Raw genomic sequence first — 12,557 nt, 5'->3', positions numbered from 1 at the left:
GTATCAGTAAAGCACAGCACCATCAAATTGTGATAAGAAGAGTTCGAATTTATTAAAGACATTTTAAAACATAGATTTGGTTTAAAAACAAAACATGGGGGCTAAGATAGCAAGAAAACACTAGAGGAGAGTAAGACACACGCAGGTGTGCAAGTGGGGTTCCCAAGGGAGAGCTTCAATCAAGTGTTTTAGCAGGGAACATGGGGACCATTTCGATGGAGACCTCAAGTTGCATCTCAAAGGACTGTTGCTGAGAACTTTTTCTTCTTTTTGACAAATGGAATTAGAGGATGGCTCCCAGGGTGACATGAATGGGGGTACAATCTGGTATACGATAAAACCAGGAGCCATTACAGGTACACGAGAGAGGGCGGGACAGATTTCTCTGGGTAGCCCCGACTATCCTGAAATACTCTGTAGACCAGGCTGACCTCTAACTCACTGAGATCGCCTGCTCTGCCTCCAAAAGGCTGGGTTGAAAGGCGTGTACCACTGCCTCATCTGCCTGCAGGGATTCTTGATCCTCAGCTGGCAAGAGACCTCAACTTGACTCTGGAATGAGGCTCTCTTTTTCGTACCCATGTCTCCATAATTCCTCCTCTGTTTATCTGTCCACAAGAGAAGGAAGACACAGTGCATGTTGTGAACTCAGCTACCAGGACGTTTGCGTTCTTCTCATGGTGTCTGTAGGAATTTACTGTTGACCCCATTACAACTGATGCAGAAGAACAGATGGGAATAATTAGTATTTCATTTTACCCACTATACTAAAGTTATTACTGTATCTTTTTCTTTTCATTTTATAAATCTTTTGTTTAAAAAAAACTTGTAAATAAGTAAAAACTTTACACACCAAAATTAACCAAACCCAAAGTCTATACAACTCACTGAACTTCTGAGCTGTTGGAACTGGCATCAGGAACAGAAGTTGTGGAACTTCATATTAAATTTCATACTTTCAGTATTGAATGTATTTTTATGCATTTAGCCATTCGCAGCCTCCATCAAAATTCATGACAAGATTAGAGCTAGAAAAGCAATTATCTTTCTAGCCTCTTTCATGACTAGTGTCCATTACCTGCATTCAGCTTCTCCTCAGCTCCTGATATTTAGCCTCTCCTGTTCCCTTTATTTCATGTTATTCTGTGACCAATAACTATGTGCATGTATACATATATTATTGGATAGATTCTGCATATGAGGAGAGCATGTGGTCTATTTCTTTCTGAGATTGTGTGATCTTGCGTAATACATTCTTAGTCCGTTCATTTTCCTGCAAACTTTTAACTTTGTTTTTCTTTAGAAATATGTGTATGTGAAATGTATATGGTATCTGTATAATACATACTACATATAATGTGTATAATATATGTAATGCATATGATATATACTATATATAAATACTATATAAATATATACATAAATACTATGTATATAGTATTTTCTTCATTAATTTGTTGATGGACAACTAAAATGTTGATCCTAATGCTTTGCTATAGTGACTGAAGCAACAATAATTAGGGGGTCCAAATATCTCTATGGTAGGCTATGGCATTCTCTAGTTACTCAAGAGTGAAATGGCTGGGTCAAACAGTATTTCCATTTTCTATTTTGTAAGAAATCTTCAAACTGTTTTCGCAATGGCTGTATCAATTTCCACCTCACCAACAGTGAGTAAGGGTCCTTCTGTCTCCACATCCTCACCCCCCTTTGCTCGCAGATTCCTTGGTGCTAGCCTTTCTGACTCATGTGAGATGGCAAAATAGTAATGACTTGCATTTTCCTGATGGCTAGGGATGCCGTACAGGTTTTAAAATGCGCACTGGCCATTTGTGTTTTCTATTCAGATCATTACCTGTTTGTTGACTACCAGTTTTATTTAATTGACATTCGATTTCTGCAATCCTTTGTACTTAATTTCTAATAATTACTTATTATTCCAATATACAACATAAAATAATTGATTGATTAATGCCAAACATTTGGGTTATATTGTATAAAAATTTCAAATTCTGCTACATAGCTCCAGTCTAGATTGCCACACGGTAAGTGCTCAGTAGCCACCACAGTGACTGGGTGACATTAGCTGTGCCGTTTCGAACCAGCATAGCATCCAGTGAACTTGGGACACAGACTGTGCTCCCAGAAGCCAGGTTTGGCTATTATCTTCAAAAAGACAATTAAAATTGTCATAGTAGGGGCCTGGAGAGATGGTTCTTCTGGTAAGAACACTGGCTGCTCTTGCAGAAGACCCAAGCTTGAGTCTCAGCACCCCCATGGCAGCTGACAACCCTCTGCAACTCTAGTTCCAGGGGATCCAGTGCCCTCTTCTGGCTTCTGCAGGCACTGCATTCACATGAAGAAAGTTTAAATATGTCGAGAGAACTGATGATATGCACATCTGAGGGCTCCAGATCAAATTGTGGTCCTTCCCACCTCTGATCCATCATTGTCGGGTTCCAGTGTCCCCAGAAAAGTGGTCTGACCTGCTGCCAGCACTGGGTGACATCTCCTCCTGGGAGACAAGCTCCCCCTCTCGCTGGCACCAGGGCCCTTTTCCTTCTCTCTGAATGGGACTCCTGGGGCAGTTCCAGTTCCTTGGTGGCCATTTCTTTAGTAGCCTGACACCAAGAGGGGCAACAGTGTCCCTTTAGAATACTGTGACCTTCGCAAGCCCTGTCGCAATGGTGGTCCGCGGAACTGGGACTTTTGTGTGGCTTCTGCTGAACTTTTTGACCCTGAAGAGCTTCCCTTCCCTCGCTTTTTCTTCCCAGAAGACCCTGAGTCACACTTCAACCTCCAGTCTCCTGACAGCTTGGCACATTCTGTTCTTTGGTTTCTATCCCATGGAAGCCAGTGCTGGCCACGGCTCATTTCCTCTGCTCTGTCTCTGTCCATATGTTCAATTCCAAGCCACAGGTGCCTACTTTACTGGATTCCTTGTTTATCGCACGTGGAAAGCAGAGAGAAAAATGACAAATATAGGAGAAATGTGACAGTCAAGAAACTTAAAAACCACTCACAAGCACCTCCAGATCCCACACATATCCCCCATCACCATACCTCCCACAAAACCCCCAACCCCCACCCCTCCACCCCCACACAACACCCCCACCCCTCCACACCACCCACACAATACCCAACCCCCACACTCAATCCCCCAGACCCCCTTATTCCACACACCCAATCTCCCTCCATCCCCACACCCCCAAATAAACCCTTCACCCCAGCCCTCACCCTCCCATATCTTGAGCCCCCCACACCTACCCACATACCCCCACACACCAACACACATACACACACACACACACTTACATCCATCCATCCCCCCATGTTACAAAAGGAGAGGCAGGCTGCATTCTCGGAGCAGCAGGCTGCGTTCTCACCCGGATCCCAGGTAGCTTACCCCCGAAATAATTACACAGAAACTGTATTGTTTTAAACACTACCTGGCTCATTAGTTCTAGTTTCTTATTGACTAACTCTCACATCTTGATTAACCCATATCTAATAATCTGTATGCCACCTCGTGGCTTACCGGGAAAGATTCAGCATGTCTGACCTGACAGCTGGATCCATGGCATCTTCCTGACTCTGCTTCTTTCTCCCAGCATTCTGTTCTGTCTACTCCACCCACCTATGTTCTGACCTATCAGGCCAAGCAGTTTCTTTATTAATTAACCAATGAAAGCAACACATAGAAAGAAGACCCACCTACATCACCCCCATACACTCTTCCTCCCACACACTCCACCCTATATATCCACATACTCCACACTCCCCACCCCTTTCCACTCCACACCCCCATACACACCTCTACCCCTACCCCGCACCCTCTTATACCCCAGCCCTCACACCCACCCATACATACACACACACATATACACACATACCTATACACATCCATCCCCCCATACACTCCCTCTCCCATACACCCCCACACACACAATACCTGGCTCTTGAACAAAATGGAACTTAGACGTTTTAGCCACTTTTCTTCTTTTGTAGAGGATACTCAACATTTTTTTTTTAAGGGATGGAGCTCACCATGTACTGCTTACAGAAGAGCCAAGTTTGATTCCCAGTCTTCACATTGGGTGACCACCCCCCAACTGCCTGGAACTTTACACACACGCACACATACCACCCACCCATGTACATACATGTCTGTAACTTAAAAATAATCAAAATTGGGCTGGAGAGATGGCTCAGTGGTTAAGAGCACTGGCTGCTTTTTCACAGGAGCTAGATTCAGTTCCAAGCACCCACACAGCAGCTCACGACCACCTATAACTCCAGTTCCAGGGGATCTGGCTTCCTCTTCTGTCCTCTGTGGGCCTCATGTATGCACACATGCAAGCCAAACAACCATACATAAAAAAATTTTAAAAATATTTTAACAAATAATAAAAATAAATCTTTTTTATTTTTGACCTTATTGATGAGGTCGCGTCACCAATATCCCATTTCTTCAGAGCGCCACTCTTAGTGAGTCCAGCGATGGTCCTCTGCTAATGTCCTCCCATTGCTGTTGGCCTGGCAAGGCTGCAAGATCAAGATTAACAGGTACTCTCTGAGCTGGCTGCCATCCTCTCAATGAATCGTCCCCTCACCCAGGCGTGGTGGGAACACCACTGAGTCTTCCTCTCATGGGAGAAACTGAACATGAATGATTGCTCGGCCTGCGGAAGGACAGAAGGTGATGGTGAAGTATTCAGCGTGTGTTAATAGGCTTGGGTCGGAGTGGCAGGAGGAATCACCACCACAAGCCTGTTAGAATTTAACGGACTTTCAGAGAATGAAATAAAAAAAAATCAGTCTAATTTATTTCCATGCCAACGTAGAGAAAAGAGCAGCAGCTGAAGGCGAAATCCGTCGTTTCGTGCCTCCCGAGCACGCAGCAGGATGTGTTGGCAGCTGGACCCAGTTCAAGTTGGATGCCTCGGTGTGCTGATGGCTCCCCTTCCCCCTCACTCCTCTCCTCACTTTTCCCACCTTCACTAGAAGATCTGGCAAACTCATCCCAGGAGGAGTCTCTCCCGCATTACCCACACAGAGGAGCCTCTGCCCTAGGCAAGCTGTGGGTGCCATCAATGAACTATGCAGTCACCAGGGATTCGGGGAAGGTTAAATAGGCCACATAACACCTGAGGTCACAGCCTGTGTCAACAGCCTGCCTGAAGCAGCTCCCATCTGTCAAAAGAGGGTTGTCAAAAACTTTGATTTTTTTCACCAGCCATTCAAACAAAATGAGAATGTAGTCAAGATTCTTTTTCTGAAAAACCTTTTGTGGCCTGAGGTTTCAATCATTACCCGCTTTGCCCACGTGGAGGGTATGGATATTAGCAAATGACTTTTAATCAGCCACCCTGCGACTATGTGAAGTGTCTCCATACGGCTGTGAGGGTAGTCTGAAGTATAATAATGGGCCACCGGGTAGCCTGTCTGCTCTTCACTCTTTCTGATGTCCAAGTACTCAGACAAGTGAGTAGAAAGGGCAATATGAATATACAATCATTACGAAAAATGTTATTCCTATTGTAAGCAATTAAAATGTGTTAAGCCCATTTCATGTAAGAAATATGTATGCAAATTAGGTTCATGGTAGGTTAATCATGGTAGCGTTGAGTGCTGAAACTTCTCATTTTTTTTCTTGAAAGGGAGATGAACGATTTAAATTTCAGTGGATGATGGGTTCAGTCCACAGACTAGATGATGAATTTCTTTCTTTCTTATTGCCTCAAACCTATATTGCTAAAGAGGCCTTTAATGAAAGTGCTCGATCCTACCCAGCTCCATCCTAACATCTTCCTTGATGGAACAACCTTAGTTTTGTCCTGTCAGCCTCTTGATCTCCCGTGAGAATCACCCACTAAGCTGCACTAACAGAATCTGGGCTTCTCCAGTCTATATCTCATCTTCCATGGTTCTCTAGTAAACTTCTTCCAAAGGTCAGGATTAGTCATTGGAATACCTCTACTTCTGGTACTGATTCTTCTGTTTGTTAGATTTCTGTTGTGGTGACAAAAATATCCAAAAGAAAAACTTTAAAAAAAGGGATTGTTTATTTTGTCTCAGTTACTGAGTGTTGAGTTGCTCACTGCTGGGTCTCCCTTTCTTGGCCAATGGTCAGGCTGAGCATCTCTGTGAGCAGTGTGTGAAGGAGATGTTCATCTCATGGCCTGCAGGAAATAGGGGGGTGGAGAGAATGGGATCAAGACCAGGCATAACCATAAAGGGTACAACCTTAGTGACCCTCCTCCAGCTGGCATCATACCTCCTACAATTTATACACCTCCCCAAACTGCACCTACCAGTTGAAGTGTCCTGTGGGAGACATTTCATGCTGAAGCCATAATGAGTCTCTACTATAATATTCCTCGGGACATTGGCCATGATTTGTTCAAGTGTCTCATGCTATCCCTCTCTTTGTGGTTAACTTTTGGTTAGGTACAGACACATGACCCTCTTGTAGCTAATACAAAACAAAAAAGTCGTTATCTTTTTAAGAATGTTTTCATCCCTGATAAAATAAGAAGAAAACTCAATGATCCATATTATAGAACAATCCCAAGTTGAATGTTGACAAACCTTATCTTATTATAGATCGGCTTCTCCAAGATGACTCCAAGGAAAATTCTTAAGTTAAAAAGTTTATTTGGTCATTTTTTTGTTTGTTTTTGAGAAAAAGCAGTAGGAGAGTGGAGAAATTGGAGAAAAGAGGGACATATATGGAATGGATATGTTGGAAAAATAGAATCTTATTCTAGATAATTGAGTCAAGCCCTGCTAGGGCAGAGTTGTCTCACCCTGAGTATTTATTTGTTCTCTAGCTCCCATGAAGCTCTGAACACTAGCCCCAGGATATCTTCTTGTTCCTGGCAACCTGACATGCACATGGGACAAGAATATTGCTGCATTCAGAGAGAGCCTGTAGGCAGAGATTGGCGAGACCAATCCACCAGGCGGTCTTTGTATTAGGTGCACTGAGAGGTGATCTCTGAAAGACACAGCTGATGGGCGGGTCCTAGCTATTCTGTTGTACAGTTAAACATATCTGGAAACATCTTCCTTGTGGATTTCTCTTCCCCAGAGCTAGTCCAGGAAGATGGTCTCTGGCTGGGAACCTCAGCTGTTTCTTGGCTCAAACACATCGAAACAGCAGTGGTTCTTGTTTAAAGCCAGCATCCGCCAGTGACTCAGGCATTTGCTTTAATTGCCTAGTGCGGGTGCTGTGGCATTTAAAAAGTATTTCAGATAGACTTGTTTACAGAAGATGCATCTCACAAACAGACATTTTGTTGCTGGCCCCTGCCTTCCCTGATTTATCTGTTGATTAATAACTGACTCAGAAACTTTCCTGGAACAGCGTTTTCATCACGTCACGTTCTCGTGTGAGTCTGTGGCTTCAAGATAAAATTAATCAACCTGACATTCAAGGTTTCCCCACTCTGGCCCTAACCTACCTACTCATCTCGCCTTGTTACCCGCTCTTCTCATATGTAAACTCGTAAGAGTGATGAGGCCATCGTCCATTCGCTGCGTGCTTGCCCCATCAGATTCAGTTGGAAGTGTTACAAGCCCATTTTGTCATATAAACTATAAAACAATCAATCCTGCAGGGTAGGTAGATGCATGGCAACCATCTTATTAGGTGAAAAATCTCAGAAAACTGAAGTCTCCAGACACCACACACGAGCAGAGGAAAGATGCCACGCCTTCTGAAGACTCTATACACTAACTAATCTTCCTGCTGTTTGTCAGACACAAGCAGGGAGGGTTTTTCTGGACTCACAGTTTGATGTAGGCACAATCTGTCCATCATATGGAAGAACATGGTGGAGAGTGTGAGCCAGTTGGTCACACCGCATCAGCGGTCTGGAAGCAGAGACTCATGGATGCTGGTGCTCAGCTTGCTAGGCCATGGAATGGTGACAGTCACATTTAGGGAAACTAACCCGGCTCTCTCATAGACACCTGAAGGTTTGTCTTCTAGGTGGTTGTAGGTCTGTCAAGTTGACACTAAATCCTAACTACACACACAATATTTATTCTCATTTATTTATTCTTTTATTTATTTATTCTCAGTTGGAGCTTATGCTTCTAAAGGGCAGGCTTACGTATTTTAAAATTTGACGAGTAGCTTGAACAGTGTTTGCACAGTGACAGATTTCTGAAAAAGCATTTGCCGGATCGCCACAAGGTTCGTATGCGAGGCCACCTGCCACCACGACGTCTTCTGAGTCCTTTTTCCCCTGGAAAAAGGAGGAAACAGTCCCAAGACTGATGAAGAAAATAGTATAACGAGCCATAAACTGACTCCAGTACTCACTGAAGGCATGTGGGGAAGAAAGAGTTCTCATACATTACTGTTGGGTGTCTGAGGTGTTTCTGCAGTTTCTATTAAGATGATAACAATATATACATTCCCTTGGCCCTGTCAACTACAGGTTGTAGGAATTTATCCTTTAGAAACAAGAGCAACAATCCATAAAGCATATGTTAAAATGTTTTCTTTATTATATCATGCTGACAAAATAGTGGGGACTATGTGGATGTCTATTCACAGCGAGACTGCTGAATACATTACGGCATTTAAAGGCTAGGAAATCTTAGGCAGATAGTGAAAAAGCCACACAGCTGCTCCAGCCAGTTTTAAGGAGTTAGCACAAAATAAACTTGAGTGAGACACACTCGATGTCGGAAAGAATGTTAACTATATTTTCACGTTGTAAGCTAAGTAATGAAAGGGGAGTTCTGGGCATCGGTGGGCATGGGAATTTTGTTGTCCGAGGTGTGGATCTGAGTTAGGAGGGCACCTGCTGAAGTGTTGGGTTCTGGAATCACATGGCCAAGAACTGGACCAGAGGCCCAAAAACAGAGAGGCTGAAGAGGTGACTTGTTGGTTAAGAGCACACACTGTGCAGAGGGCTGGAGTTTGACTCCCAGAACCCATGTTAGGAAGAGTACAACCACCAGCAACTCTTGTGCCAGGGGATCCAGTGCCTTTGGTCTATGAAGGCCCCGCATCATGTGTCTATGTCCCACCCCACCCACATATACACGATTAAAAATAAAAACAAATCTTAAAGAACTGAAACTGTTTATTGAGAGTAGGAAAACATCCTCTCAGCCCAGCAGGGAAGGGGCTCCGGTCGTCCTCTGCCATTTGACTTACTATATATGTTAGCCTCGATCTAGCTTCTTCTCATCTCTAATGTCTTGCCACAGTGTGAACAAGAAGGAAAATATGAAAAGAAATATTAGCATGGGAGATCAGCAGAAGAGGCCAAGGCTGGCACAGGAAGTGTATGTGGCATAAATACATGTGTATGTGTTGTTGCTGTGCATGACAGAGGCCAGAGGAGGACTCCAGTGTTCCAGTCGATCACCTTACACATTGTCCCCTTGAGATGGGATCTCTCGGTGAACCTGGAGGTAGGCTAGCAGACCGCAGCCCCACAGGTCACAGTATCACCGCCTTCCACAGAACTGGGGTTAGGGGTGTGTGCAGCCGCCATTGTTTCACATGGACACTGTGGTCTGAATTCAGGTCTTCATGGCGTGCATCATTGCTCTTAGCCAGTGAGCCATCACTCTTAAGTCCTTATTTTAACCAATGTAGAGTTTGCAAACTAACTGTGACATTGTATCCTTGAATAAGGGGATCACCTCCTGCCCTAAAGATGGATGAAAATACCTTTTCCTAGAATGTATCCTTTCCCCAGGCCTGGCCTGAGAACAGCGCCATCTTCCTAGCTTTGCAAAACACATATAAGCTTGGTGGGAATCACTGTAGGCTGGAACACACCAGTTATGTTAATGCCTTCTCTACCCCTGCTTTTGTCCAAGACAATGCTGCCTGTAGACCTTCCAGCAGGGCTGACGATGTTTTGGACTCTGAGAAATTAGAATTTCCCCAGGAGTCTAATGCTGAGAAAGGGAAAAAAGGTGAGCTGGGTTCCTGTGATAGCCAAGTGGGGATCTTACCTCCAGGAAGGGGATTCACCTGTTCTGACAAGTTGGCCAACCACTTTGCAGGACAGGCTGGTCCCAGACAATGAGTCATTGATTAATCGGACCTCATATTGACCTGGGATGTTTAGTTGTGCATACTTCTTGCCCTTTATAAATGCCTTACACAAGAACCCAAAAGATAGACCCCAGGTATCATTGGATCTCTTTATTTGTTTCTCTCTCCAGTGTAACCACACTAAATAATCTCCTTTTTATGAATCTTACCGTTACTTGTTTCTTTAATTGGTCTCTTGAGGATGGGTGGCCTGCTGAACCTACCTTACTAGGTTGTACCCTAAAAGTTCTGGGAACTGCCTTTAGACATTCAGGTATTTAGACACCACTAACTGAAACATATTCACTCTCCGTCTGGTTTTCATGCTCTTGCTTTGGTCAGCCTCAATCATTTGTAGTTAGTTTACGATTTGACAAGATCACATGCTCTCATTGGGGGATCCTATATGAACATGGAAAAGCCTTGAAACTCCCAAGAAGGAAGAAAAAAAAAACGACAGTGGGAAACACTGGCAAAATTCTATTATGAGCAAAACTAGAAGATAGCAAAACATTTTAAACCACAAAGCCCAGGAAGGGCTTTTCCTTCTCCAAGAAATAGCAAGAAATAGTGATGAGGCTGAAGGAAGACTTACAGGGGGCAGCCATCTTTGCAGAATGCAGGCAGCTTCTGTGGCAGATTGAGTGGCAAGCTTCTTCACGTGGCAAAAACTGAGCAGTTTTCCATCTCCACTAGCTGCGGAGAAGGATAAATGGATGCTCACACATAAAACCCAGCAGCCATCAAGGGAGCCTGGAAGAGGAATCTGTGCATCATAGACTTTCTCACTGTGGTACAGGAACCCTCACTGGCTTCCCTGCTAAATAAGGAAAATTCTTTAGCAAGGGATGCATGCAGGGAATAAACCAAAAGAAAGCACTAGAAAACAAGCAGAAACAGTTGGTAGACAACTCACCTGTTCAAAGAGATAATACTTTTAAAAATCATCGTAAATTAAATAGATGCTATTATTCTCTTTTTGATCCACCACAAAAAGTGTAAGAGCTCAGAAAGAGGGAATAATGTGCCCTAGTCAGTTTGGGATACTGCAACAGAATGCCACAGGCTGGTTGGCTAAGTAAGAGCAGGTTATTTCTCATAGTTCTAGGGAGAGAGGCTAGGATGTCTGACATCAGTAGGCTTGCCTTAATAAGAACCTACTTTTCATTAGAGAGAAAGGGGAAGGGAAGGGGAGAGAGAGATTTCTTCTTATAAAGGCACTATAGTGTGCTGTGGGACAATGGTCTTTTATCCTGTCACTTGTATTATTTTAGTAAAATGCTGATTGGCCAGTAGCCAGGCAGGAAGTATAGGTAGGACAACTATGCAGGAAGTAGAGGCAGGGCGATGAGAACAGGAGAATTCTGGGAAGAGGAAAGAGTCAGTCTGCAGCTGACACAGAGGAAGTCAGACAAAGAGGAAGCAAGACGGGAACACCTCATTGATTAAGCTGCGGGACCAGGCAGGACAGAAGCCTCAGTCAACAGTAGTGGTTAATCTTTATTGACAATTTATGGGCTTAAGAATTACCATGGAAACATACCTCCTGGTGTGTCTGTGATGGTGTTCCTACTGGGAGGACTCACCCTGAAATATCCCTACCTCCTGGTGTGTCCATGACAGCATTTCTGTTGGGAAGACTCGCCCTGAATATGAGCAATGTTGTCCTACAGTCTGGGGTTTCCAGAACCCAGGCAGCCATCCCGCAGTCCGGGGTCTGAAACTGAGTGAATGAAAAGGAGAAAGCCAGCTGAACACCAGCAAACATCTCTCTCTGCCTCCTGACTGCAGGTGTTGTGTGACCCGCTGCCTCCTGCTGCTCCTGCTGCTCATGTTCCTGCATGCCTCGTGCTCCTCCTGCTCCTCCTGCATGCCTCGTGCTCCTCCTGCTCCTCCTGCATGCCTCGTGCTCCTCCTGCTCCTGCATGCCTCTTGCTCCTCGTGCTCCACCTGTATGCCTTCCCCAACATGATGGACTGCATTCTCAAACTGTGAGCCAAAATAAAGCTTCTTTCCTTAAGTTGTTTTCCCGGGCATCTGGTCGCAGCAACAAGGAAAGTTACTAACCCAGACACTAATCCCATTTGTAAAAGCCTCCACCCTGATGGTTTACTTACTCTCCTGAGAGTTAACTCTTGAAACCATTAGATTGAATATATAGGCTCTAACATATTTTGGGGAAGAACATAGATACTCACTCCCCAGTAGATAATAAGAATGCAGGAATTAAATATAAGTAAATAAATAAGTATAATTAAATTAATAAAAATTAAATTAAATATAAATATCAATAAAAAGCTTACAAGAAAGTGCCAGACTACGGTATATATGAACACTATGTAAGTATATATTAAAAATAAATTACCTGGACCTGGAGAGATGGCTTATCAGTTAGCAACACATGCTCCTCCTGCAGAGGACTCCAGCTCAGTTCCCAGCAACCCCGGAGGCGCCTCGCAATCACCTATAACTCCAGCTTCTGATG

This window comes from Myodes glareolus, chromosome 4, assembly GCF_982192425.1.
Source record: "Myodes glareolus chromosome 4, mMyoGla1.1, whole genome shotgun sequence".
Classification (NCBI taxonomy): Eukaryota; Metazoa; Chordata; class Mammalia; order Rodentia; family Cricetidae; genus Myodes; species Myodes glareolus.
The sequence above is the reverse complement of the archived record's forward strand: the minus strand, read 5'-3'. Positions refer to the sequence as shown.